Source organism: Conger conger, chromosome 5, assembly GCF_963514075.1.
Source record: "Conger conger chromosome 5, fConCon1.1, whole genome shotgun sequence".
Lineage (NCBI taxonomy): Eukaryota > Metazoa > Chordata > Actinopteri > Anguilliformes > Congridae > Conger > Conger conger.
Window position 1 is genome coordinate 6718039 of NC_083764.1, and position 24931 is coordinate 6742969.

Sequence of the window (24931 nt, forward strand, 5' to 3'; positions counted from 1 at the left end):
AGCGGTTTAATGGAAGTTGTGATTAATCTTGCTTTGGTCTCCGCCGTTGTGTTGCCCTTGGCGTATAGATTTGAAGGAAATGCATTATAAGAAAGGGAAAATGAGTGTTACTTCGCAGAAAAAAAGCCAACAATTCCTCCTTCCTCTTCAGAGCTCCTTGTCCTCGGTAAAGTGTGTAAAACGCATTCATGCAGATGCCCTTATTTGTCCCTGAAGAAGACATTTTAAAACTGTCTCGTAAAAAGATATATCCTGTCTGCAGTAAAGCTGCCACAGTCTGTTTAAAGCCTGCGTGTCTTTGGTGAAGGGTTTGCCGTGGGAGGTAAACCAATAACACAGAGAAGTGGGGAAGTGGGGAAGGATCTGTTCATTACTTAATTGGTGTGAATGTCTCCGGGTCATTCTTTACCCTGCGCTCTATCGCATGGACGGATCAAAGACATGAGCACTGCCAAAAATCCCACAACAGATTGTGACCTCACCCTCTGAGCAATGACATCAACCCCTGACCAATGACGTCACCCTCTGTCCAATGACGTTACTCCCAGGCGAATGACATCACCCTCCAACCAATGACATCATTCCTTGGGGAACAATAAGAGGGTGTCATTGGCTCTTTTAGCTTCGGGACCTTGGACATTAGTGGCTTATCATTGGGTGTTAATTTTTTGCTAATCGTAAATAAACTTTGTTAATTTAGTGAAGGTGGTTTTAATGGCTGGCCATTGGCTATGAGTAGGCAAGAACTCAGTTGCAGTGCAATAATAATTCAGTCGAAACTCCCGGTTATCTTTATCAAGTTTAAAATCTGCAATCTTTTTTTCCCCTGAACCTCGGGGATCTTTTCCTTCTTTTCTGGTGACATGTAAAGCCGACAGAACCGATAAGAACCAGCAGAGCAAGTCTGGACTTCACGTGCTGAGGATTTAAGGGTTTCCATGGATACCGACATGCACCAAACCGGAATCAGAGACGGAACCGGAATCAGAGACGGAACCGGAATCAGAGACGGAACCGGAATCAGAGACGGAACCGGAATCAGAGGCCGAACCGGAATCAGAGACGGAACCGGAATCAGAGGCCGAACCGGAATCAGAGACGGAACCGGAATCAGAGACAGAACCGGAATCAGAGACAGAACCGGAATCGGAGCCCGAACCGGAATGGGAGACCTCACCGACCCCATAGAGGTGTAATAAATGTCTCGGTGGTACAGAAACACGTTTTCCTTTGTAAATCTCAAGCGCGCGTGTGTGTGTGTGTGTGTGCAGAAGCGAAAGAGGGAGATTTATTTGTAGATTTTTCTTCTTTTCCTGAAGGGCACGAAGGATTCACCGTGCACATCCAATATGTTTTGCACAGATTTCATATCGAGAGACTTTACGGCCGACGTGACACTCCTGCTTGGTACACTGCGTTATAATCGCATTTCTGTCGCAGATTAAGTACTTATTTCAGGGGGCTTTAACATTAAGATGCTAAATCAATTTCTGTGTGTGTAACACTACGCCCGCCCGCGGTAATGTGTTTACTCGCGAAAACATGCCCGCTTAGTCAGCCTGTCCTAATTACGTCCTCCGAATTTAACTTGATTGATAGCCGTGATGCTTACGCCCTCAAAAATTGTCGATTTAACAGCAAGCCGGTGTGTATTAAAGTCATTTAGCGAGGGTTCGGCGTTCTTGTATTGATAATATTATTTAAATTGTTGTTTAAACAGCATCTCGAATTCGCCGGGTGTGGCAAAGGGCTGTTCTCTCATTGCGAGCAGACAGTCATGCACTGTCGCGGTGTTTATGGCCGTAAATTTGTGATTTAACAGCAAGCCAGTGTGTACTAAAGTCATTTTGCAAGGGTTCAGCGTTATTGTATTGATAATATTATTTCAATTGCTGTATAAACAGCATCTCGAATTCGCCGGGTGTGGCAAAAGCTGTTCTCTCATTGCTAGCAGACAGTCATACACTGTTGTGGTGTTTATGGCCGTAAATTTGTGATTTAACCGCAAGCCAGTGTGTACTAAAGTCATTTTGCAAGGGTTCAGCGTTATTGTATTGATAATATTATTAAAATTTTAGTGTAAATAGCGTCTCAATTTCTCGGGTGAGGTTGAGGGTAAACGCTGTTCTCTGGTCTCTGGCACCAGGGTGGTGTTTATGGCCTTGTTTATAGGGTACATTGCCCTTTTAAAATTTCACATCCTGCGGCAGCCATTTTGGACAGATGCCAAAGTCTGTGTGGTCCTGTCGTGTTTTGTTGTGTTGTTCACTGTGTGGTCCAGTAGGGTTTGTTGTGTTGTTCACTGTGTGGCCCAGTAGGGTTTGTTGTGTTGTTCACTGTGTGGCCCAGTAGGGTTTGTTGTGTTGTTCACTGTGTGGTCCAGTAGGGTTTGTTGTGTTGTTCACTGTGTGGTCAGTAGGGGGTTTGTTGTGTTGTTCACTGTGTGGTCAGTAGGGGGTTTGTTGTGTTGTTCACTGTGTGGTCCAGTAGGGTTTGTTGTGTTGTTCACTGTGTGGTCCTGTCGTGTTTTGTTGTGTTGTTCACTGTGTGGTCCAGTAGGGTTTGTTGTGTTGTTCACTGTGTGGTCCAGTAGGGGGTTTGTTGTGTTGTTCACTGTGTGGTCCAGTAGGGTTTGTTATGTTGTTCACTTTGTGGTCCAGTAGGGGGTTTGTTGTGTTGTCCTTTTCTGTGGCCAAGTGGTGTTTTGTTGTGTTGTTCACTTTGTGCAATAACACAATAACAGATTCACTGTGTGCAAATAACAGATTCAAATTATTGTTAAACATGTAAATCCTGCCAGCTTGCACATATCTGTAGGCTTGGCTTACATTCGATACAGGGCAAAAATATTTTAATTAATTCAAGCCCTGGGCTTTGTGTTTAGGTTGCAGTAATAAGCTTTACATAATTATTTACAGTAATTGCGTTTCATCTTTGCCTTATGGAAACTTGTGCGGCCACTGAAATGAATGGAAATAACCCAGCAATGGCGACTGTTATGATTTGGGGCTGACAGCACTTCCTGTTATTACAGTTCCATCAAGCGAGGTAATGTGATGGCGTGCACTTGGAAATGATATCCATGCTCTTCGATGTTTAATGCGTGGCTAGCGTTAGCATAGCGTTTCCATTCCTCCGAGGTACGTTTTCACTCCCGCCCAAGTTGCAGTGTGGTTAACATCGGTTTTCCCGGCACTGGGGGAAAAAAACCGGAAATTAAATCTCTGTTGTGTTATTGTTCAGCTTAATCAAGCGTTACGCTTTCGTTTCAACGTTTTGTTTCAGTAACCACTGTAAATTGGTAGGTGGTCGAAGCTATATTGTGGTCATATACTGAATCATTAGAGCTCTATTTATGTAGAAATCCTATTAAAGGCATAAAGCAAGGAAACAGTTTTGTAATTATAGATGTTTTAAAAGCAATCGCATTATGGCAGTGCTGGGGAAAACGGGTGGTTTATTGTGCTGCTTTGACATTTAAATGGTCGGCACCCTCTATATTACATTACCTAATTCAAAGTAAAGGCCTGTCTATAAAGCTGCCACAGTGGCTGTGGGCCGGTTTCATTTGTAGCATTAATCCTGCGGTGATTAGCGTGGTATAGCTCAGCTTTTGTCGAGAATAGTACAACTTCAGAGGCAGGAGGGAGTTGAATGATCATTTCCTGCTTACGCCTCCGCAGATTAAATTGGCAGTGTGCTTCTTGTACGCTTAATGGCACTCTGCGATACGTCCAAGGCTTGGGCTGTAGTTAACGGGTAAGAGATTTAATTATAAAAAAAAAAAGTCAGATAAGGAAATAAGTAAGACGTGTGCATCTCAGTTCTTTTTTTTCCACCTTTGAGATTCACGTTTTTGAGGTAACGGTATGTTAGCGCGCTACATGCTAATGGTCAATGGCTTCTTGTTGTGTGATGTCACAATGAGCCTGTGTTCCGGAACCCACCCCTGCATGCTGGTGTTCCGACCCCATCTGTAACAAGCTGCTTAGCTACATATGTATGCCCTAAAAACGAAATAAACTTTATCGTTATTAAACGTTTTTGATGACACATTGAGGGTGGGACCTTCATTTGTAGTGGTGCTGCGGTGCAGTAATGCCAAAAAAGAAATTAGCATTTGTAAGAAATTAATGATAATGGGTATCGGTTTAAATGCTTGCAATCCAAATGAACGAGATTCCCCACTTCTACAATCAAGTAAGAATCAAGTTTCTCTATTTTTCTGTAGTTCATTCCAGGTGTGAGGGGCACAGAATTTAAAAGTAGTTTTTCCAAGTTCAAAACAGTCAGCTCGACTGATTTTGTCGGTTACTGTAATGTTCAACATGGCAGAACCATCACCAAAACCCATTACTTACGGCTGAAATTGGTTCTGAAACCGTGGACTTGCCCGGTCTCTAAAAAACTGAAAAAAGAAAAACAACAAAAGACTCAGTTTCTCAGTTTACCCACGTGTTTAAATTAAAGTAAATAAAAAAAACAAAAAAAAACTGTAACATGATTTCATTAACCGTATCAGAGCTGAAGGGGTCGGCTGTAACACACAGCGGTGCCCGGACCCCGTTTGACGAGCCCCTGGTCCACAGTAGATCACTGCGCCGCGGTGACGCTCGTTCCTGTCCCGCCTCGTAACTCTGGCTCCGGGAACGACCCCGTCGCCCCCGCGGCTGGAGATATACGAGGACCCGCGGGCCGCGCCAGGGGCCCGGCCGCCGGTACCGCCGCTAGCGGGACGGCCTCTCTCTCACTGTGTCCACTCCGTTCTGTCATCCCCCCCCACCCCCACCCCCCTCCGGTGACCCGCTCCGTAACGGCTTTCCCGGTCCGGACCGTCGCCGATCGGCACCAAACAGAAAGGAAAACTTTAAGCGGAGGGGCGGAGGGGCAGAGGGGCGGGGAATGGAACGGGGGGGCGCGTATCGATGTAATTCTGGTTTTATCGACTGCCTCGACAAAGCCAATCAGACATAAATCCTCGTCTTGGCTGTGCAGCACTGCTTGGCTTCGGCTCGTCACTAAATAGTCCGAAAGCCATTTTTCTCTCCCCGTACGGTCTCTCTTCCCCCCCCCCCCCCCCTATACTGCGTTTTTTTGGTGCTTTTTCGCTTCGCTGACAGGACTGGAAGAGTTTTTTTTTTTCATTTTTTCTTTTTTTCTTGAAGTTGGTGTGCTCCAGTCATTCCAATTCATTTATCTGTGTTTAACCGGGGTGTGAATCTGGAAGGAGTGTGTGTGTGTGTGTGTGTGTGTGTGTGTGTGTGTGTGTGCCTACAAGGAGGTTTAACTCAAATGGAAACAGACAGCGTTGTGTTCACAGTCCAGGGTGCTGCACTTGCAGGGGAGTGTTGAATCGGCTTTGTGTGCCCAGATTCTTCCTCCGTGACATCCAGGGTGTTTTTTTTCTACTCGGGAGTCACCTCTGTGACTGTCATTGCGGGGCGTTAGGCCGGGGGAATCTGTCCAGCGTATTGAGACGACGTCTTTGTAATGCGCAAAGAAAACTAATTGTATTTTACTTCGCTTTCGTTTGAGGGGTCAGTTGCTTGTTGACTTGTGAATCGTGGTCATGGCAACGGGATACAATTACACTTTACCTGAGGAATCCGTTGAAAAAAAAAAAAAAAAAAAAAAAAAAAAGCTTCTTTTTTTTTTAAAAGCTAAGAAACCGAGTCTTAATGCACCGGTTTGTGGATTCTCGGTGAAGAATCCGAGTCTAATACCGCGTTCTTCGCCACAGGAATTAGGACTGCTTCCTTGCTTTCGAGAGTTTTGAGCGGATGATCCGAGCTCAGGCGCTTTCTCCGGTCCGCCGGCGGGGCCACATTTGCACAGCAAATTGGAAAGAATGTAATTATTTTCTTTGAGCTTTGCTTGAGAATTTTTACTTTGTGACGGAGAGAGACATGGAGAAAGGAAAAAAAAAAAAGAAAAAAAAGCAAACCGGTTCCTGTGCGGTAATTACAGTGTGTGTGTGGAGGTCAGTCCTCCTCAGATCCTGGTGACCTCAGGATTCTGGAATAATTGGACATTTGAGAACAGTGGTTTGAGGTGGGCTGGTGGGGAGGGAGTGATGGGGCGTAGTCTGGTGATGGGGGGGGTGGTGTGAGGGTGGGGGTGAGGGGGTGATGGGGGGGGTGGTGTGAGGGTGAGGGTGGGGGTGATAGGGGGGTGTAGCCCATGGAAAGAGGGCCAGCTGGCTCAGGTCTGCAGCCCTGAAGCCTTTGGTTTGGATTTTAATGTGAGCACACAGGCCACACACCCGGCTGTAAACGTAGCCAAGTACATTTTTGTTTTCTCTCACCGGTGTTTTATTTATTTATTTATTTACATTTTCTATCAAGCTGAGGACCTTCCCTCTGTCCAATGAGAGCGGGGCTGCCCAGTCATGTGCCACGGACGGCCGAGAGTACGCAGGTTTTCAATGCGACCAATCCGCCATTTTGTCATCATCCACAGAATTGGTGCATCAGCTGATGTCACTCATTAACATACCTTCAACCGGAGATAATTTGTGAAATCAGCCGGTGATTTGAAACCTGCCCTGCACCTCAAATCTCTTACCTCGATTGCACGTGACTGGGCACCACCATTGGTCTAGAACCTTCCAGGGATGTCTTCCTTTAAGTTCTGACACATAAGGCTGTTTGTTGCCTTGGAGATTTTATCTGAGGAGGTTAACGGACGCATCAGTGTTTTCAGTCACCAAGGGGTAGGGGCATCAAGCCGGTCAAGCTTGTAATAACAAAAAAAATAATGTTAGCAATTAATCATATCTGCCAACGTGTGATTTATTATGCCTCCGCGCAGTGTACTAAATGTAATTATCAAACGCCTGGAAGTTTGGCTAAACTTGAACAGACCAGCTTCAAACTCTACTCAGCAGGGATCCGAGCTAATCTAACTAAAGTGCTTTCCAGAAGATTTTGTTGTGAGGGAGGGAGTGAGCGAGTGCGCGCGAGAATGAGAGAGAGAGAAAGAGAGTTTGCAACCTAATTTGTCAAAGTATGTTGAAGGAATGTCAGTTATCAGTGCTGTCCGTTTTCAATGAAATGTGTCATTATGGGAGAGACGGAGAGAGAATGAGCATGAGAGAGAGAGAAGCAGAGACCGTTCCCTGTCTTTTCCTACCTAATTGATGAAAGTATGTTGCAGGAATGTCAGTTATCCGTGCTGATATGGGTCTCACGGTTGGGAGGAAGTGGACTGCCGTTTTGGGAGATAGCGGCTTGGGGTTTTTTTTTGGGGGGGGGGGGGGTGTTAACGTTCGGTTCTGCCTGTGCATCCCATGTCCCTCCCCCCCAGGCGACCGGGCAGACCGAGCAGCGCACTTATCTCCCATCTGCAGCCTTAATGGGAATCCCAGCCACTCACTCTGCCCTTCAAACTTTTACTGTTTGAGGCTCGCCCGGGTTAGGGTTCTGAGCTGGAGTGAAGCACACACAGCAACAACACACACGCGCACACACACACACACGTGTGCACACATGCAGGCACACATACACATAGACACACACACAGACATTCACATGCGTCCATCGTAGATTGTAAAAGCAATAAATGTATTGAATTAATAATGAAATCCTTAAATATCAGATCCCTCAGAATGAGGTGCACTTATCTCCGTGGTAACCAGGCATTCTGCCTGAGCTCTGGTTTTACAGTAATTTAGGCACCCTTCGGAATTCAGCACCCCAATAGTCGGCACACAAGCGTACATTTAAATTGGGAGTAAACATCTGCATCTCTACAAAATGCAGTCCTGTCCCTTTTTTAATATATTTTTTTAAAAAGCCTCACCCAATCTCTTTCTCAGTAATTGCGGGCGTTAAGCGGGTTGACCTTTCCCTCGTCTGTCAGTTTCCCTGCGTTTCGTAGCGGCCGGGCTCATCCGACCCCTCTCCTCCCACGGAAAAATCCAGCGGATTGTGATGCCACTAATTCCAATATATATAATTACGTTTCCAAGGCGATAAGTAGAAAATCCCGACTCAGTGTTGCCTGTCCGATGGATGCTGACAAGCCTTGGGAAACTTGATGTTTTCGGTGTGTTGACTGACTCCGCACTACTCCTGTCAGAGTGTAGGGGGCGCTGTCCTGATGAGAAACTGGGTCTAAATGTCAGCATGAGTCACCGGGAGTCCTTGTAACGATTTAATAACTTGTTTATCGTTTTTTAATTACCAGCTTGTAATAACTTTGCTTTATAACTGCGTGTAATAACTATGCTTGTAATAAATTTGCTTTCTGTGTAATAAATGTGTAATTGAACTTTACTTTTGTCTTCCATTTAAAGTACTCCCTTGGTAGTGTTTTGCAAGCTGCGGCGTGTTTGGAAAAACATGATTTGTGTTTTTATGTTTTGCTGGGTCCAGCTGAACACTTTACTCAGGGCTTTTGTGTCCGTTATACCATCCTAGTGAGGACATTGTCCGTAAGCTGAACCGAGAGACTACACAACCCGGCTGGTCACTCATATACCAACACCAAAACCAATAGAAAAGTGTGTGTGTGGGTCTGTGTGTATGTGTGTGCACGTGCATCTGTGTTTGTGTGTGTGTGAGTTTGTAAGTGTGTGTGTGTGTCTGTCTGTCTGTGTGTATGTATGTGTGTGTGCATACATGTGTGCAAAAACCTATGTGTGTGTGTGTTTGTGTGTGTGAATGAGCGTGTGTGTGTGTGTATGCATGTGTGCATGAGCATATGTGTGTGTGCTTGTGCCTGTGGGTGTGTGTGTGTGTGTGTGTGTGTATGCATGTGTGCATATGTGTGTGTGTGCATGTGGGTGTGTGTGTGTACGTGTGCTTGTGCCTGTGGGTGGGTGTGTGTGTGTGTGTGTGTGTGGGTGGGTGTGTGTGTGTGTGTGTGCTTTGTGCCAGTGTGTGTGTGTGTGTTTGTGTGTGTGTATGCATGTGTGCATATGTGTGTGCGTGTGCATGTGGGTGTGTGTGTATGTGTGTGTGTGTGTGTGTGCGTGTGTGCGTGTGCCTGTGTGTGTGTGTGTGTGCGTGTGTGTGTGTGTGAGTGTGTGTGTGCTTGTGCCTGTGGATGTGTGTGTGTGTGTGTGTGTGTGCATACGACCCTGTCACGCTGTGAGCGGAGCGCCTCAGATCAGGTGAGAGGGCAGAGCTGCGGATTAAAGAGTAATTGAATGGCGGATGACACGCGGCTCTGGCGCTTTAATGCATGCAAATTAAAAAGCGTGAAACCGGCGTCTCAGAGCTCACCTTTGTGACGCGCTGTAATGTGTGCCCGCGCCCGCCCTGCCACGGGGCTGCTCTTCTCCTCTCTTTCCCCGTTTAGAGGGGAAGTTATGCTTCGGGGATAAGTGGCGTATTCCACAGAGAGCCGGATTAAGCTTGTGAAGGCCTCAATCAGGACCCCGGCCAGGCGATTCACACGTTCGCGGTCGGGCTGTTGTTGTGGCCAGTTCCCGGATCACTTCGCCGGCGGGTTTTTGGGAGCTCGCTCAGCCACTCTCTATCTGCGGCGTCGGCGAACTTTAAAAAAGGAAAAAAACCGCGTTCGCTTCGGTCACCGACATTAGAGCTTAGCCGTGTCCTCGGCCGCGGTGTGTGATGTTTCTAATGAATTCATTTATTTCTGTAGCGTGGCGTTCCGACGGATAATCGCGCTACATCGTTTGATGTTGTTCCGCTAATTAGAGCAGGGGTGTTTAAAAATAATAATATAAAAAAATGTGTGTAGTGTCTTATATGAAGATCAAAGCAGAACGGTTCAGAGAGATGTAATCTCGTTCAGACTCGGTGTTGGGAGCGGGGGCGCGCGTTTAGATGGAAATCCGTGAACAGATTTGTCAGTTTAGCCCTCTTTTTGCGTCTGGCGCATCGGCGTTAATAATTCACAGCGACGGGAAACCCGCTGAAGCTAGCGGTTTTCTCCGGCTCCCCGCGGGCTGAGTGCCTTTGGCGCGGCGCGTCGATTGAAAGGTCGCTATTGTCGGTTTAACGCGGTCGAGCGGTCCGTAGCGTCTCCTACAGCTTCTGTGACCCATTCGCTCCCCGAATTGCAGCTAAGGTCACCCGTAGTCGTTCTCGACACCCTGTTTGCGGACAGGACAACGGGTCCTGACGAAACCCAAGATTCCACACAGGAACGTCGATGATTTTCCGTTCACCGTTCCGTTCTTCAGCGTCTACATCCGGGTGCAGCAGTTTCCTCATTAAAATTCCGGCTCATTCCGGATTTTCCTGCGGATGCAGCTGAAGTATATCGGTGATTTTGGGCACCCCCCTCCGCCCAGCGGGGCAGCTCAGCGCGTATTAAACCCTAAGCTGCTTTCCTCTCCGCCGCGCGGGGGCCACGGATCCGCTCGGTGTGTCCGCCAACGGGACGGGAATTAAAGAACCCCGCTGCCTGTCTGAAAATGGCCGCCTCAGAAACGGGACACTTCCCCCTCGCCTGCGTGTGTCTGCCGGAGTTAGTGGAACGTTGTATTACATGCTGGCTGTGTCGTAAAATAGAAAAACAGTTGTTCCAAAATGGCACGTTTTTCTCCATCCAGTGCTTTGGATTGACCAACGTCAGTGAGGTCTGGCTTGTCTGCACCTCCCGGCTGTGGGCTTGTCTCTGCTGTTCAGGCCCGGATCGTTGCAAAGTGCCCTTTGTAAAGAGCGCTACATGAATTGAATTGAGTTCAGTTGAGGCCATGTATGTCACAATTTGGGAAGGGGGCAGCGGATTGGCGCCCATGTAAGGGCGTCCACACTCCAGAAGTGTGTCTGTGTGTGTGTGTGTGTGTCTCTGTCTCTGATGGTGTCCGTCTGCTTGGAACCAAGTTTTTGATTGACAGTCACACTCGTCAGCTAGTGGAGGCGTTAACCCTTTGAAGAGGGTATTTCTTCCTGCAAAATTCCAAGTCCTTGTTCTAGAACTCCACGGCTTTCACAGTCACCAGCAGTGGTTGTGACATCAGCATGAGACTGTTCAGTTCAGAACATTCTAACCACACGTTTGTGATGTCACGCCTTGAAGGGTTAAAACCGGGAGAAGCCCGTGCACCATCTCTCCGCTCGTTCCCTTGCAGCCCAACGTGGTCGCGTCGGTCACTTTCCCTTCAGATGTTAATTCCCAAAAGCTCCACATATCAAACAGAATGGAACATGAGAAAAAAGAAATTGTTGATGTTTGGTTTAATTAGGTTAAGGGAGATTTATGTATTTTGAGACTAATTGGGGCAAGTGTTTACATGCCATTTTTTCGAGCTAGTCGTTTGGCACTGGGCCCAAATGAGCTCAACCTAAACAACTGTGGGTGGGGATTTTCATATTTTTAAGCCTTTGAAGTTTGCAGTTTGTCAGTTGTGTGTGTACAAGTGCGAGCGTGAGTGCATGTTCACGTGTGCGTTCCTGCGTTTGTGTCAGTGTGTGTGTGTGTGTGTGTGTGTGTGTGTGTGTGTGTGTGTGTGTGTGTGTGTGTGAGAGAGAGTGTGTGAGTGTGTGTGTCAGTATGTATGTGTGTCAGTGTGCGTGTCAGTATGTGTGAGTGTGAGTGAGCGTGAGTCAGTATGTGTGCCTGTGTGTGTGTGTGTGTGTGTGTGTGAGAGAGAGAGTGTGTGTGTGTGAGTACGTGTGTGAGTGTGTGTGTGTGTGGTCCCTCTGAATGAATGTAAGTGAAAGCGTCCGGGCTGTGTGTTGTGTCCCTGTGTGTGTTGTGTCCCTGTGTGTGTGTTGTCCCTGTGTGTGTGTTGTGTCCCTGTGTGTGTTGTCCCTGTGTGTTGGGTCCCTGTGTGTGTTGTCCCTGTGTGTGTTGTGTCCCTGTGAGTGTTGTGTCCCTGTGTGTGTTGTGTCCCTGTGTGTGTGTTGTGTCCCTGTGTGTGTTGTCCCTGTGTGTGTTGTGTCCCTGCTGTTCCTCTCTGTGAGTGTTGTGTCCCTGTGTGTGTTGTGTCCCTGCTGTTCCTCTCTGTGAGTGTTGTGTCCCTGTGTGTGTTGTGTCCCTGCGTGTGTTGTGTCCCTGCTGTTCCTCTCTGTGAGTAATGTATTGACCTCTCCGTGGTGCATTTTGTTCTGTTCGGTGACAGACGCCAGAGAGCCGTGCCTCGGTGGGTAATTCATGCGCGGAGCGGGGTCCCGGCCATCCGTCACCGTTAGTGGCCCTCGCCGCGCGCGGAGTACCCATAAACCCCTGCTCCCTGGCAGCTCCGGCCGGGCACTCCCGGCGCTCCGGGCTCAGATCCCGCTGGAGCGCTCAGACGGGACGGGAACCCAGCCGGGGATCCACTCGGCCTCAGTGTCACTTCAGTCGACGGGGAGCGTAATGGACGGACCGCGCTAAATGATTAGTTTCCCGGCAACCGCTCGTATCTAAGCAACGAATCGATCCACTGACCCAGGACGGCGACTTTGCAGAAAACGTGTTACACGTACAGGCAAAAATATTTGGGGGGGTGGTAGAGTGGTTAGCGCCTCACAAGGAGGAGGTCTTGGGTTTGAATCCCGACCGGACCCCCCTCTGTGTCTTTGCGTTGGTTTCTTCCAAAGACATGGTGAATGGACTGCATTTATATAGCGCCTTTATAGCACTGTACAACTGATGCCTCTCGTTCACCCATTCACACACACACACTCACAGTGATTGGCTGCCAAAGCACCAACCAGCTCGTCAGGAGCACTTGGGGGTTAGGTGTCTTGCTCAAGGACCCTCCGACTGCCAGACAACTGAGCCGATGTTGCTCCAGAACTCACAAAAGAGGTGTGGACCTGAATGTGACTGGTTAAATAAAGTCAAACAGAAAATAAAACTCCATTCTCTTACAGACCCAGGTACTCCTTCTTCCTGTGTGTTACTGCATTACCTCAGCTCATTCCTCACCTGCAGCTGCTCGGGGATTCTGGGAAAATATTTAATTCATCGCCGTGCCGACAGCCCTCTCCCTCTCCCTCTCCCTCTGTCCCTCTCTCTCTCCCTCCTCTCTCTCTTTCTCTCTCTCCCTCCCTCCCCCTCTCTCCCTTCCTCTCTCTCTCTTTCTCTCCCTTCCTCTCTCTCTCCCCCTCCCTCTCTCTCTCCCTTCCTCTCTCTCTATCTCTCCATCTCTCTCTCCCTTCTTCTCTCTCTCTCTCTCTCTCTCCCTCCCTCCCTCTCTCTCCCTTCCTCTCTCTCTCTATCTCTCCCTCTGTCTCTCTCCCTTCTTCTCTCTCCCTTCCTCTCTCTCTCTCTCTCTCTCCCTCCCTCCCTCTCTCTCTCTCCATCTCTCCCTCTGTCTCTCTCTTCCTTCTTCTCTCTCCCTTCCTCTCTCTCTCTCCCTCCCCCCTCTCTCTCCCTTCTTCACTCTCCCTCTCTCTCTCTCTATCTCTCCCTCTGTCTCTCTCTCCCTTCCTCTCTCTCTCTCCCTCCCCCTCTCCAGTGAAACCTGCTACCCATTCCGTTCGAGGACGGGTCACATTTTAACACCAGGGAGGCCGTCTGAATTTATCATCATCTCTGAGAACGTGGGCTCCCATCTTCATCTTCATTTTATATCTGTTTACTCCTTTATTCGTTTGTTTATTTATATATTTATTTCTCCGCCCGCGCTGGCAAGGTTGCCGTTTGGGTCTGAAACGGCGTCCGCGGCTCCCCGCTCCTCCGCGGCTCCCCGCTCCTCCTCCTCGCCCCGCTCCTCCTCCTCGCCCCGCTCCTCCTCGCCCCGCTCCTCCTCCTCACCCCACTCCTCCTCCACGCCCCGCTCCTCCTCCTCCTCGCCCCGCTCCTCCTCCTCACCCCGCTCCTCCTCGGCCCTCCTAACGAGCTGGCGGAGGCGCGGCCCGTTAGCGGTGATTGGAAGGCGGGGGGTGGGGGGGTGACGGTGCGTTTCGGGCGCACAGACTCATCCGGGACGCTCCCACCGATCAGGGCGATGGGCCTTCAGCTCGCCCCGCTGGGCCGCAATCAACTGCCGCCGTCGGCTACAAAATGGCGGCTTCGCCAGATAACCTTCTCACTGAGTACCCTCGCTCTGCGCTTAAGGCCCTGCCGTTAACACGCCGTTTAAGTCATGGTTAACTTTTATTTTTTATTATTATTACTATTTTAATAAGCAGAAGTGCCTTCAAGTCCGTTCTTTTCAAAGAGTACGTTTATCGGGCCACCCTCTCTGCCTCATTCCACTGTAGCGGCCGCAAGCACTGTTCAAGTGCATCGCTGATAAACAGGACTGTGGATAAGACCTGGGGTCCTTAGCGACAGGCTAACAAGGTTCTGGAAGGGATGCAGAGTTGCTAGAACTGACGGTGGTGGCTGTTCTGTGTTGTTTTGTGTTGTGTCTGGCACTCCTCCAGCGCGTTTTGTCTCAGAAAGGGTTAACGGGTAAAAGTTTCTGTGGCAAGTGATTGCGCTTAATTAAAATGCAAATGGAAGCAAACTGCCGTAGGCGTCATAATTGCATTTGTTACTCAGGTGATTTCTAATTAAACTCAACCAAAGGACTTGAGATTTGAGGGATTTAAGCTTTAATACAGTAAACACCCTCCCCACCAAATACAAAAGAATATATTACGTACACTTAATGTTTCACAAATGGGTTTATTCTGACAGCACAGAACCTACCCTCTAGCCCTCAACCATTAAGTGACTAAATCCAAATCCACCGCACAGAATTTGACCTTTCCAGCCTGCCACCGACCGTATCGGGAGTGGGAGTGGCCTATTGGGTCGAGGCACAGCGGCGGGAGCTTTGAACCCGTAGCCACCGGAGCCCTGCGCCAGCCAATCGGAAGGCGTGAGTGTTTGAGACAGGAAGTGGGCGTGAGGGCGGGACACGGGCTGGGTGTTTCGTACCGGGGTCAGGGGTCAGGGGTCACTGGAGGACTGCTTCACAGTCCTCACTGGTTTACCACAGAACGCCGCGTCTCCCTCTCTCCTGAGCCGACGGCACTCCCTCTCTCCTGAGTCCCCGTCTCCCCGTCTCTCCGGGAGAGCGCTCGATCGTCCGCTCTCGTGCCGACGCCGTCTTAAACGCGCGGCGCCGTGTCTATTATAAGAGCCATAAATCGCCGCGGCGACCGGGTTGCCATGGCGTGGGCGATGGAGCCGGGAGAGGTGATGCGGCGGGGGTTAATCTCCCGCCCACGTTCCCATGGTAATAACGGAGAGAGGACCCTCCGACGGTCAGAGCCAATCGCGCGAGGAGACGGCCAGGCGAATCCCCCCCCCCCCCGCCCCAACCAAAGTCATATTTCTTCCTCCTCCATAATTCACTGGCCTCATCCCTCTCTTCTCCTCCTCCGCCATCCTTTCGTACCACCTGTCACACCGCCTCATCTGTGTGTAGGGGGGGGGGTTTGGGAAATTGAAAATGCAAATTCGCAGGAGTTGTCTCGAGGACACTAGCGCAGAGGAGTTAGGAGTCATAAGTGTGACGGGGCTTTGTGTCTCAGTTATGGAATTAGCAGGTGCTGCTATCCGCAGCCTCTTTCATACAGGTTGGCTTCAGATGGATATTTTACCAATGCAGTTCAGTTTGGGGGCGACACTGGCTCAGGCAGTAAGAGCAGTCTGGCATGGTTGCTGGTTCGATCCCGCCCTGGGTGTGTACAAGTGTCCCTGACCTCACCCCTAAATACCCCTGACGAGCTGGTCGGCGCCTTGCATGGCAGCCAATCGCCGTCGGTGTGTGAGTGTGTGTATGAATGGGTGAATGAGAAGCACCAATTATACATCGCTTTAGATAAAGGCGCTATATGAATGCCAACCATTCCCCATTTGCCTTGGTGTGTGAAAGGGCGGCCTGTAGCGTAGTGGTTAAGGTGAGTGACTGGGACCCGCAAGGTCGGTGGTTCTAATCCCGGTGTAGCAACAATAAGATCCGCACAGCCGTTGGGCCCTTGAACAAGGCCCTTAACCCTGCATTGCTCCAGGGGAGGATTGTCTCCTGCTTAGTCTAATCAACTGTACGTCGCTCTGGATAAGAGCGTCTGCCAAATGCCAATAATGTAATGTAATGTAAAGTGTGTGATGGCACACAGGGGAATTGAACCTGCAACCTCAGTGCTCCAGTTCACTAACTGATGTACTACACCATTGGTTCTTGAACTTTTTAATAGCGAGACCCAGATTGGAATTACCTTTTAATATCAGCACCCAAATGAGAAGTACTTTTTAATATCGGGGGCTGATGTAGGAACGTATTGCCTTTCAGGGACCCGTCAGACACATTCTTACAGAGCCTGATGGACAGCAGACTCATTCCAGGACCTGCCTCACACCCTCCCGCTGCCCCGTCTGTAGTTTAACACTGCGCTACACTGCTGATGCCTCAGGAGCCCCCCCGAGGCCCCTAGCCCCCCCCCCCCCCCGAAACAACGCTCTGAATTCCAGCACCATCTCCACAACCGAGATGCACGTCAGACAGAATTCCCAGCGTTGGGAATTCTGCCACAAACGTCTCCTCGATGTATTCGACGGCCGCCATTTATCCCGAAACCCGTCAGCCCCCGCCCGCTCTGTGGGACCTGGGCGTGGCTGATTATTCACCAGACTCGAACGCGGTCGATCGATGTGCGGTCCGGTCACAGTTTAGAACGGGTCGATGTTTCTCCGCGCCGGGTCTCCTGGGTCCGGCTTGAAGCTCCGGAACCATCGACGTGTCTCGCCGGCCGGAATCGACTCCATTGAGTTGTTTAAAAAAAGAAACCTTTCTAACTGTCATTTTAGGCTTTTTCTTTGCCGAGGTCTTTTGATGCTCTGAATCTGGGCTTTTCAGAATTCAACCAGTCCTGCAGGCTACATGCTGTACCATACAGTGTGCCAATCTGCTGCTGTTTTTGGCCATCATAATAACAGTCCTTCGTAATAGCCCTGTTCCTGTCGGTTTGAGGGGGAGGGCGGGCTTTCCGCCCTTATCTTTCCACCCAGGGCCCCAGCAGGACTGTCAGTCCTGCCCAAAAATGGCTCCCCTGTGCCCCCCTGGCTCCCCTGTGCCCCCCTTCTTCTCCTTGGTCCATTTACAGGACACAAAATGTTCCACCGCGCCATTTTCCAACGAAACGCCCGCCCTCCATATCCCCAAGGACCTGTGTCGCTTTTACGAGTCCGGCAGCCATTTTGTGGCATAGCCGTGCCCACGCTGCCAAACTATGTTCTGTTTTGTGACCTGGGACCCAGAAGGTTGGTGCTTCCAGCCCCTCTGCAGCCATAATACGATCCACACAGCCCTTGAGCAAGGCCCTTAACCCCACATTGCTCCGGGGAGGGATTGTGCCCTGCTTAAGTCTAATCAACTGTAAGTCACTTTGGATAAAAAGCGTCAGCTGCGCCACCAGACGGGTCTTCAGCCCCTTCTCCTTGTTCGGGTTTTTGTTTCTGTTTCCGTTGTTGATTCTTTAAGCCCCAGCAGGTATATTTCTCGAGTTGACATTGCGCTTAGTGGAGCCGTGAATAAAGTCTGAGTGATGCAGGGTTCTGCGTGGTTCTGCGTGGTTCTGCGTGGTTCTGCGTGGTTCAGCGTGGTTCTGCGTGGTTCGGCGTGGTTCTGCGTGGTTCTGCGTGGTTCTGCGGGGCTCAGCGGGGCTCAGCGTGGCCTGGGCTCACCTGCGTTACGGCTGTTCTGCTGACACGCGGGTTTATGCTCAGCCTCTCCTCGCGCGCGGCTTAACCGTGTCGGGAGTAACTCAGAGACACGGAGATAATGAGCAGGGCTTCTCCAGATACCGCTCTCTCTCTCTCTCTCTCCCTCCATCTCTCCATCTCTCTATCTCTGTCTCCCTATCTATCGCCCCTCTTTTTTCTGTCTTACTTTCTCTTCCGTGCTATTTTTGTCCTGCTCCCTCTTTCTCCTCTCTCTTTCTCTCTCATTTCCGTTCTCTCTCTCCATCTTTCACTCTGTCTGTTCCCTTCTCTCTTTCTCTCTGCTTTCCCCCTCTGTCTGCCTCCCTTTCTCTCCATCCAAATCATTAGTAAGTAGTTAACAAAAACTGTAAAGTAAATAATGAAAAGGTGATTTCTGATATTTGTACATCACTAGTTCATGATTAGCCGGCACGGGTGTGCAGTGGGTAGCACTGCCGCCTCACAGCAAGGAGGTCCTGGGTTCGACCGGGGCCTCTCTGTGTGCATGTTCTCCCCGTGTTCACGTGGGTTTCCTCCCACTGTCCAAAGACATGCATGTTAGGCTGATTGAAGAGTCTAAATTGCCCGTGGGTATGAGTGTGTGAGTGAATGGTGTATGTGCCCTGCAATGGAGTGGCGACCTGTCCAGGGTGTATTCCTGCCTTTCGCCCAATGTATGCTGGGATAGGCTCCAGCCACCCCTGCGACCCTGTTCAGGATAAGCGGGTTAAGGTAATGGATGGATGGATAGTTCATGATTAACAACCACGTTAGTTAACTGCAGTTCGTGAACCTCGTTGTGAAATCGGGCCGAAAAACGAATTCCAGCCGTCACACCGCCGCCGTCTGCGGGAGAAGCAGGGGCTGATGGGTAATGTGATCTCGCCGTAAGAGTCCTTGCGTGCCTCTGCAGCGGGGTCCTTGATTGTGTTACGTTCCTTCTGAAATGTAATAACCTCTCAGAGAACACACCGGCCTCGCCCCCCCTCGCCCGAGGGCGTTCATAGACGTGTAATTTTCGGAAAGATATTTTCTCAATATTAATCGGAAAGGCGGTGAAAAGAGAAACTCGCGAGTGTGCCGGCCGACCGGAGTAGGGCAGGTTGGCATTTCATCCGAAGCGCATCGTCTTCCGTCGGAAGGAGACCGGGGGCGTCGTCACGAGCGTCTGTGCACCTGAAAACACTTCAGAGCTGATGAAGAACTCTGTAAAATTCTGTGAAAGACTTTGTTTTGTTTTTGTTTTGTTTTTTTCCGCTGTCGCTTTTGAACACTTCCAAGAGCGCTGGCGCTGAAGAGCAGTTTCAGCAGCTGCTTGGGGACCGATGTACTTCTCATCAGACATGCGGCGGTGAAGCTGGGTACGTTGCGCTGGATCAAAGTCTGATTGTGCCGACTTCAGGCCTTTTGTCGTAAAAACAGGGGGGACATTCGGGCACTGCTGTATAACCTTAAAAAGTGATATGGACTTATGGTTTATGACGGTGACTGTGCCAGACGGTATCGGGGTGTATAGTGAGGTATGTGGTTTGGGATATCAGTGTGGCCCAGTTGTGGTGGAATTTAAGCGGGGGAGTTTCGGGTTTGAATCCTGCGTTTGTGGCATAGCTTGCGGGTTTGAGTCCTGTGTGTGTGGCACAGCTTGCAGGTTTGAGTCCTGTGTGTGTGGCATAGCTTGCAAGTTTGAGTCCTGTGTGTGTGGCACAGCTTGCGGGTTTGAATCCGGCGTGTGTGGCACAGCTTGCAGGTTTGAATCCGGTGTGTGTGTGTGTGGCATAGCTTGCGGGTTTGAATCCTGTGTGTGTGTGTGTGGCATAGCTTGCGGGTTTAAATCCTGTGTGCGAGACACAGCTGCTGCAGCCTTGAGCAGGATGACACTATGAGGCTTCAGTAAGCTACCTGCAGGATAAGCGCGTGTAACAGAATGTGTACGCTGAGGTGTATAAATAACTGTGGAACGAAGCTGATTAGATATTGATTGGGCGGATCGTGGAAGTGCACGCAGTAAAAATGGCCGTGCAGTTATTATTTGAAATAAGAGTGCACTCTACAGAGGGGTGGGTGTGGATTTTTTGTTTTACAGTCCCGCCCGGGCTAGAGATGTTTTCGTTCCACGGAAACTGTTTCGGGAAGCTTCCGTTCCCACGCTGGGCTTGCCTTATTGACACACGTCTGAATATTTACGGTGCGGGGATATGATTTGATATGATTTCCTGTTCGGCGCGTCGTACGTGATTCAGCCGCCGCATCCACAAGTGCATTTGGAGCCAACGGAGACCGGGGAGTCTTTAAAGAGAAACACACTTTGGTCCGTCCTCCTGAGCTCTTACTGCAAGAGACTCCAATGGGCAGATAGAGAACAGTGTTGTTTTAGCTCACTTACTATAAGTGACTGTAAGTGGTGGTTAGAAAAGTGTAGTGTGCTTTTAAAAAAATTACGTAAAAAAATAATTATATAATAATCATTTTTATTTAGCTGACACTTTTATCCAAAGTAACTTGATTAGACTAAGCAGGGGACAATCCGCCCCTTTTAGACCATCCAATAAAAAGTCCTACTTTAAGCGAGTACAGAATGGCGGTTATGAAACGGGCCGTTTGTGGGCGAGTGGCGGGTTTTGGGTTTTCCGCTCCAGGGGTTGTGTGCCTCTCCTGCTGGCCGAACCTCTCTCCCTCTCTCCCTCTCTCCCTCTCTTTCTCATCCTCTTCCAGCCGGCCTTAATCGGCGTTTCCCCTCTGTTCGTCCCCCCACGCCCACCCGGTGTCCGTCGCCGTGGCGACTGCCTCACTCTGGAGTCACCCGGCAGCTGTGCGGCGGGCACGCCAGGTCTTCTCCCTGGACGGGTTCCTCTCCTCCTCCTCAGGGACTCCCCCCCCCTCTTCCTCTCCTCCACCGCGCTGTACTTCCATTTCTCCTCCCTCTTTATCCACCCTCCTCTCTCCTCCCTTCTTCCTTCGTCCGTTTCCTCTCTTCCTCACTTATAATCCCTCCTTTCTGTCTGCAACTCTTCCTTCTCTCGTTCTTCCCCACCGTGTCCCCCCTCTCTTCCTCCTTCCCTTCTTCCTCCCACCCCCCTCCTTCTTCCTCTTCGTCTTCCTCTGCTCGTTCCTCCGTTCCGTGTTTTGTCTTGGTTCCCTGTGATCTCCTCTCTTCTTCCTGTCAGCACGTCGTACAGCACAGTTTTTTTCTCCCTTTGTATCCGACACAACTCTGCAATTAGTGTTGAACTCACAGGACGTGGCCATTCGTTTCAGTGACAACATGATTCGTTTTTACCTTACTTCGCATGATCTTTTCCCCAATTGGTCTGTACCTAGATGGACATCATGATTAGTCTGTACCTTGATTGACATCATCATTAGTCTGTACCTCGATTGACATCATCATTAGTCTGTACCTTGATTGACATCATCATTAGTCTGTACCTTGATTGACATCATCATTAGTCTGTACCTCGATTGACATCATCATTAGTCTGTACCTAGATTGACATCATGATTAGTCTGTACCTTGATTGACATCATGATTAGTTTTTATCTGACTTCACATCATAATTAGCACTCCTGCTACCCTGACCAGGAATAGGTGGGCTAGATAATGGATGGGTGGATGGACAGTATGATTAGTCTTTACCTCAGTTGACTCCGTGTTTGTTCCTAACCGTACATCATCCTGTTGTTTTTACCTGTTTTCCGTTTGAGTTTTTACCTGACTCAGTGTTGTGTATTCGGTTTTACCCGATTCAGGTCATCATTAGTTTTTTTTACCTGACTTGACGTTGTCATTAGTTTTTTTTTACCTCAGTCAGCTCGGTGTACTAGTTTTTAACTGACTCGACTTTGTGTTTCAGTTTTTACCGAACTTAGCAGTTATCCGCCTGCTTGTCACTCCGAGCCAGAGAAGACGTGACCGTTTCTGCTCCTACCTGAAGCGACGGCAATTTTATCTTTCCTATTTACGTTCCGAATCACCGTCTCGTTACTCCACCGTGAGAAACATGACGCGTTTCACTCTATTTGAATTTCCTTGAATGGCAAATTATTATTTTTTCCCCTGTCTCACAAGCCAGGGCTGTCACGTTCGTCTTTAGTGACTGGAAGAATGAATACGGCGGCCATCTTGCGCACTCATGAATTTCCTGAAGATTGATTTTTGTCGGTTCGTTTACCGTTTCACACGCAACGATGCGCACACACACACACACACACACACACACACACACACACACACCCTTACGACACTGTCATATCCCGAAAATAAATAAAGTGGAATACATCATAAAGACATCACAACACTTCAACAAAAAATTGGAAATATGCCAATTATGCTAATGCTGCTAAATATAGCGCTACATTAGCATCTACGCGTTCAGTGCGTCTCTGCATCGCATTCGCATGAGGGGGAAGCCTGCACGGGTTCAGACTGAACACGTGTGCGTTTTTTTCCGCCATCGATCAGGAATAAATTCACCCGGAGGAGAGCCAATCGCTTTAATTGCCCCCGATCATAAGCGTGGCCCCGAGTGTTAGCCTGGCTCGTAAATTAGCATCGCCGCTAGGTGACCTGCGCGGAACTCAACTTATATAACCTGCGCGCGCTGCGTACGAGTCCCGGTTGTGCATTACTGAGCCCGATTTTTTTGATATACCAGGAGGCGTCGGGCGAGATACATTTCAAAGTCACTGGTTTGCATATCCGCTGCATTATTAATGGGCCACCTGTCCTGCTGTCGGTGGAAGTGCTGTGGGAAGCTGTGGGAGGGAGTGCGACGCCATCGCGGTCTAAACGCTAACGCTAACGCCACGCTCGCTAGCCTGCGTCCTCAAAGCGTTGCGGTACGCGGCCGACCCGCCGTCGACCTGGCCGTGTCGCCGTGTAGCGGAGCCGGGGAAACGCTGCGTGTTCAGAGAGGGAAGCGGGACGTGTTTGTGGCGGGCGGGCAGGTGTGGGAATGAAAGAGCCTCGGAGTTTATGGACTCGGTTATGGACACACGGGTCCTGCATCTTTTCATCATCTGGAGGGGTTTTCTTTTAAATTATATACTGAGGAAGATATGTCAGTGTCCATTGCCTGAGTGGAGATAAAAGGAGAAACACACACGTGCACAAGCACACACAAGCATACAGTACACACATGCACAAAAACATACAGTACACACACATAATGAACACACACAGGCTCTGTCTCTTTCATATTAAACACATTGTAGTACTCACACACATGCATACAGTCGACATGCAGTTTCTCACACACACACACACACTCGCGCACGCACGCACGCACGCACGCACACACACACACACACACACACGCTCGCACGCGCGCACACACACACACACACACACACACACACACACATATATACACACACACTCACGCGCACACACACACAGCCATCTGTGCAGCAGCCAGTTTTGATCGTACCTTCAAACGGGGCACTATCACCCTCACAGGAAGTGCAGCCGTGGCGATAACAGCAGTGCCACGCCCACAGGAAGTGACCCGTGCAGGCAGCCCAGGGAGGGGCCACACATGTGGAATGCTGGTCTGTGATAGAGCCCCGATAGCAGGTCCTCCAGGGAGGGTTCTGGCCCCGGTGCATTGTGGAAGCTCATCAGGCTTTTATCCACAGAACTCTCCACATTAACCCTTTGAAGAGCAGGTTTTTTATGGAACGTTTTTTTTAACATTCTTAAGTCCATGTTCTAGAACAGCAGTAGTGACTGTGACATCAGCAGTAGAGTTCGCTTAAGAAGGTGTGAGGTTGTGCAGGTATGGGTGTTTGGCAGCTGCGCTGGGAGAGGTTTGATGGACGGACTGACCAGGGAGATCAGGCGGCTTGAGAAAGGTGTAGGTATAAGAGAGTGAGTGAGAGAGAGAGAGAGAGAGAGAGAGAGAGAAAAAGGAGGGGGGTGCGCATGAGTCATGGTGTGTATGCACTGCAAAAACTAAAAAAAGTAAATCTCAACAAGTCTTATCAAGATTCGAAATCTTTTTTCTTTTACTTTTTTGCAAGATAAGACAAAAATATTGCAAATGAGGTGTGTGACTTTGACTGGTTTGACATTTCATGGTTTGCCAGTTTGTACTTGAGGGAGAAATATTAGGAGTGGGGCGGGGGTATTGAAGGGGCCCTAAAAACTATTAGAACATAGGATTTTCTGGGGTGGTGGGGCCAAAATCCCTGGTGGCACCCGTGTCTGTGTGTGTGTCTGTGTGTCTGTGTGTGTCTGTGTCTGTGTGTCTGTGTGTGTCTGTGTGTGTGTGTGTGTGTGTGTGTGTGTCTGTGCGCGTGTGTCTGTGCGCGCGTGTGTGTGCGTGTGTGTGTGTGTGTGTGTGTGTGTGTGTCTGTGCGTGTGTGTCTGTGCGCGTTCGTGTTCGTGTCTGTGTCTGTGTCTGTGTGTGCGCGTGTGTCTGTGCACGTGTGCGCGTGTGTCTGTGTGTGCGTGTTCGTGTCTGTGTGTGTGTGTGTGTGTGTGTGTGTGTGTGCGTGCGTGTGCGTGTGTGTACGTGTGTGTACGTGTACGTGTGTGTGTGTGTACGTGTGCGCGTGTGTCTGTGTGTGCGTGTTTGTGTGTGTGTGTACGTGTGCGTGTGTGTACGTGTGCGTGTGTGCGTGTTCGTGTTCGTGTCTGTGTGTGTGTGTGTGTGTGTGTGTGTGTGGGTGCGCTTGGGAGCCCGACTACACCTCTAAAGATCCCCAAAATCTGTCTGTGCAGCAGATTAAAGGCTCCTCTCCCACAGGGGGCTCGGGTTGATCTGGAGGTTGTAAATATTCAAATGTGAGAGCATTCGAGGGCACTGCATCTGCAGAAACCCCATCCTCTTCCAGGGATTAACCCGCTTTAGCCTTTAACGGGGAGCTCTGCCGTGCTCAGAGCGAGCGACCGCCTTTCTTCTTCTTTAGTTCTGTGTGCTTTATGCGGCCGGAGAATGGATGCGTTTCCCCCGAGCCGCCATTTTGTCGCGTTCCCGTCGTTTGTCGATTGGTGCTTGGCATCGGTGGGGGATCTCTGGGAATGTAAGGGAAGGTAGTCCTAACGAGCCTGTCTTCCGTCGTGAGCCTCAGTTTCAACACAAGCCGTTGGCTCTGCCCTCAGCGCAACGAGGTTAACGTCTCCCTGTGTTCCGTGACCTTTCACCTCTTCACTAGGGAAATGGGGCATCGTGGGCTACGGCTGGACGTTCTGCGCTGAGATCTTGTTTATTTTACTCACACTTCTACCTGTTTACCTTCTGACTCACTCGGTTGGACCCGTCCACTCACATTATCGTCTTTGGTGCTTTGTCTCAAATTGGACGTAATGCACGGCAAGAGCACTCTATTTGAGTACGTCGCCCCTGGTTTCTCTTTTCTACAGGTGGTCAAAGCTCTGAAGCCGTTT

General features: G+C 49.7%; 1 protein-coding gene across 1 annotated transcript in view; it reads left to right on the forward strand.

Annotated features, from left to right (window-relative positions):
• Positions 1-24931, forward strand: part of utrn (utrophin) — a 256495-nt gene that overhangs the window by 127150 nt on the left and 104414 nt on the right. The window lies entirely within an intron of this gene.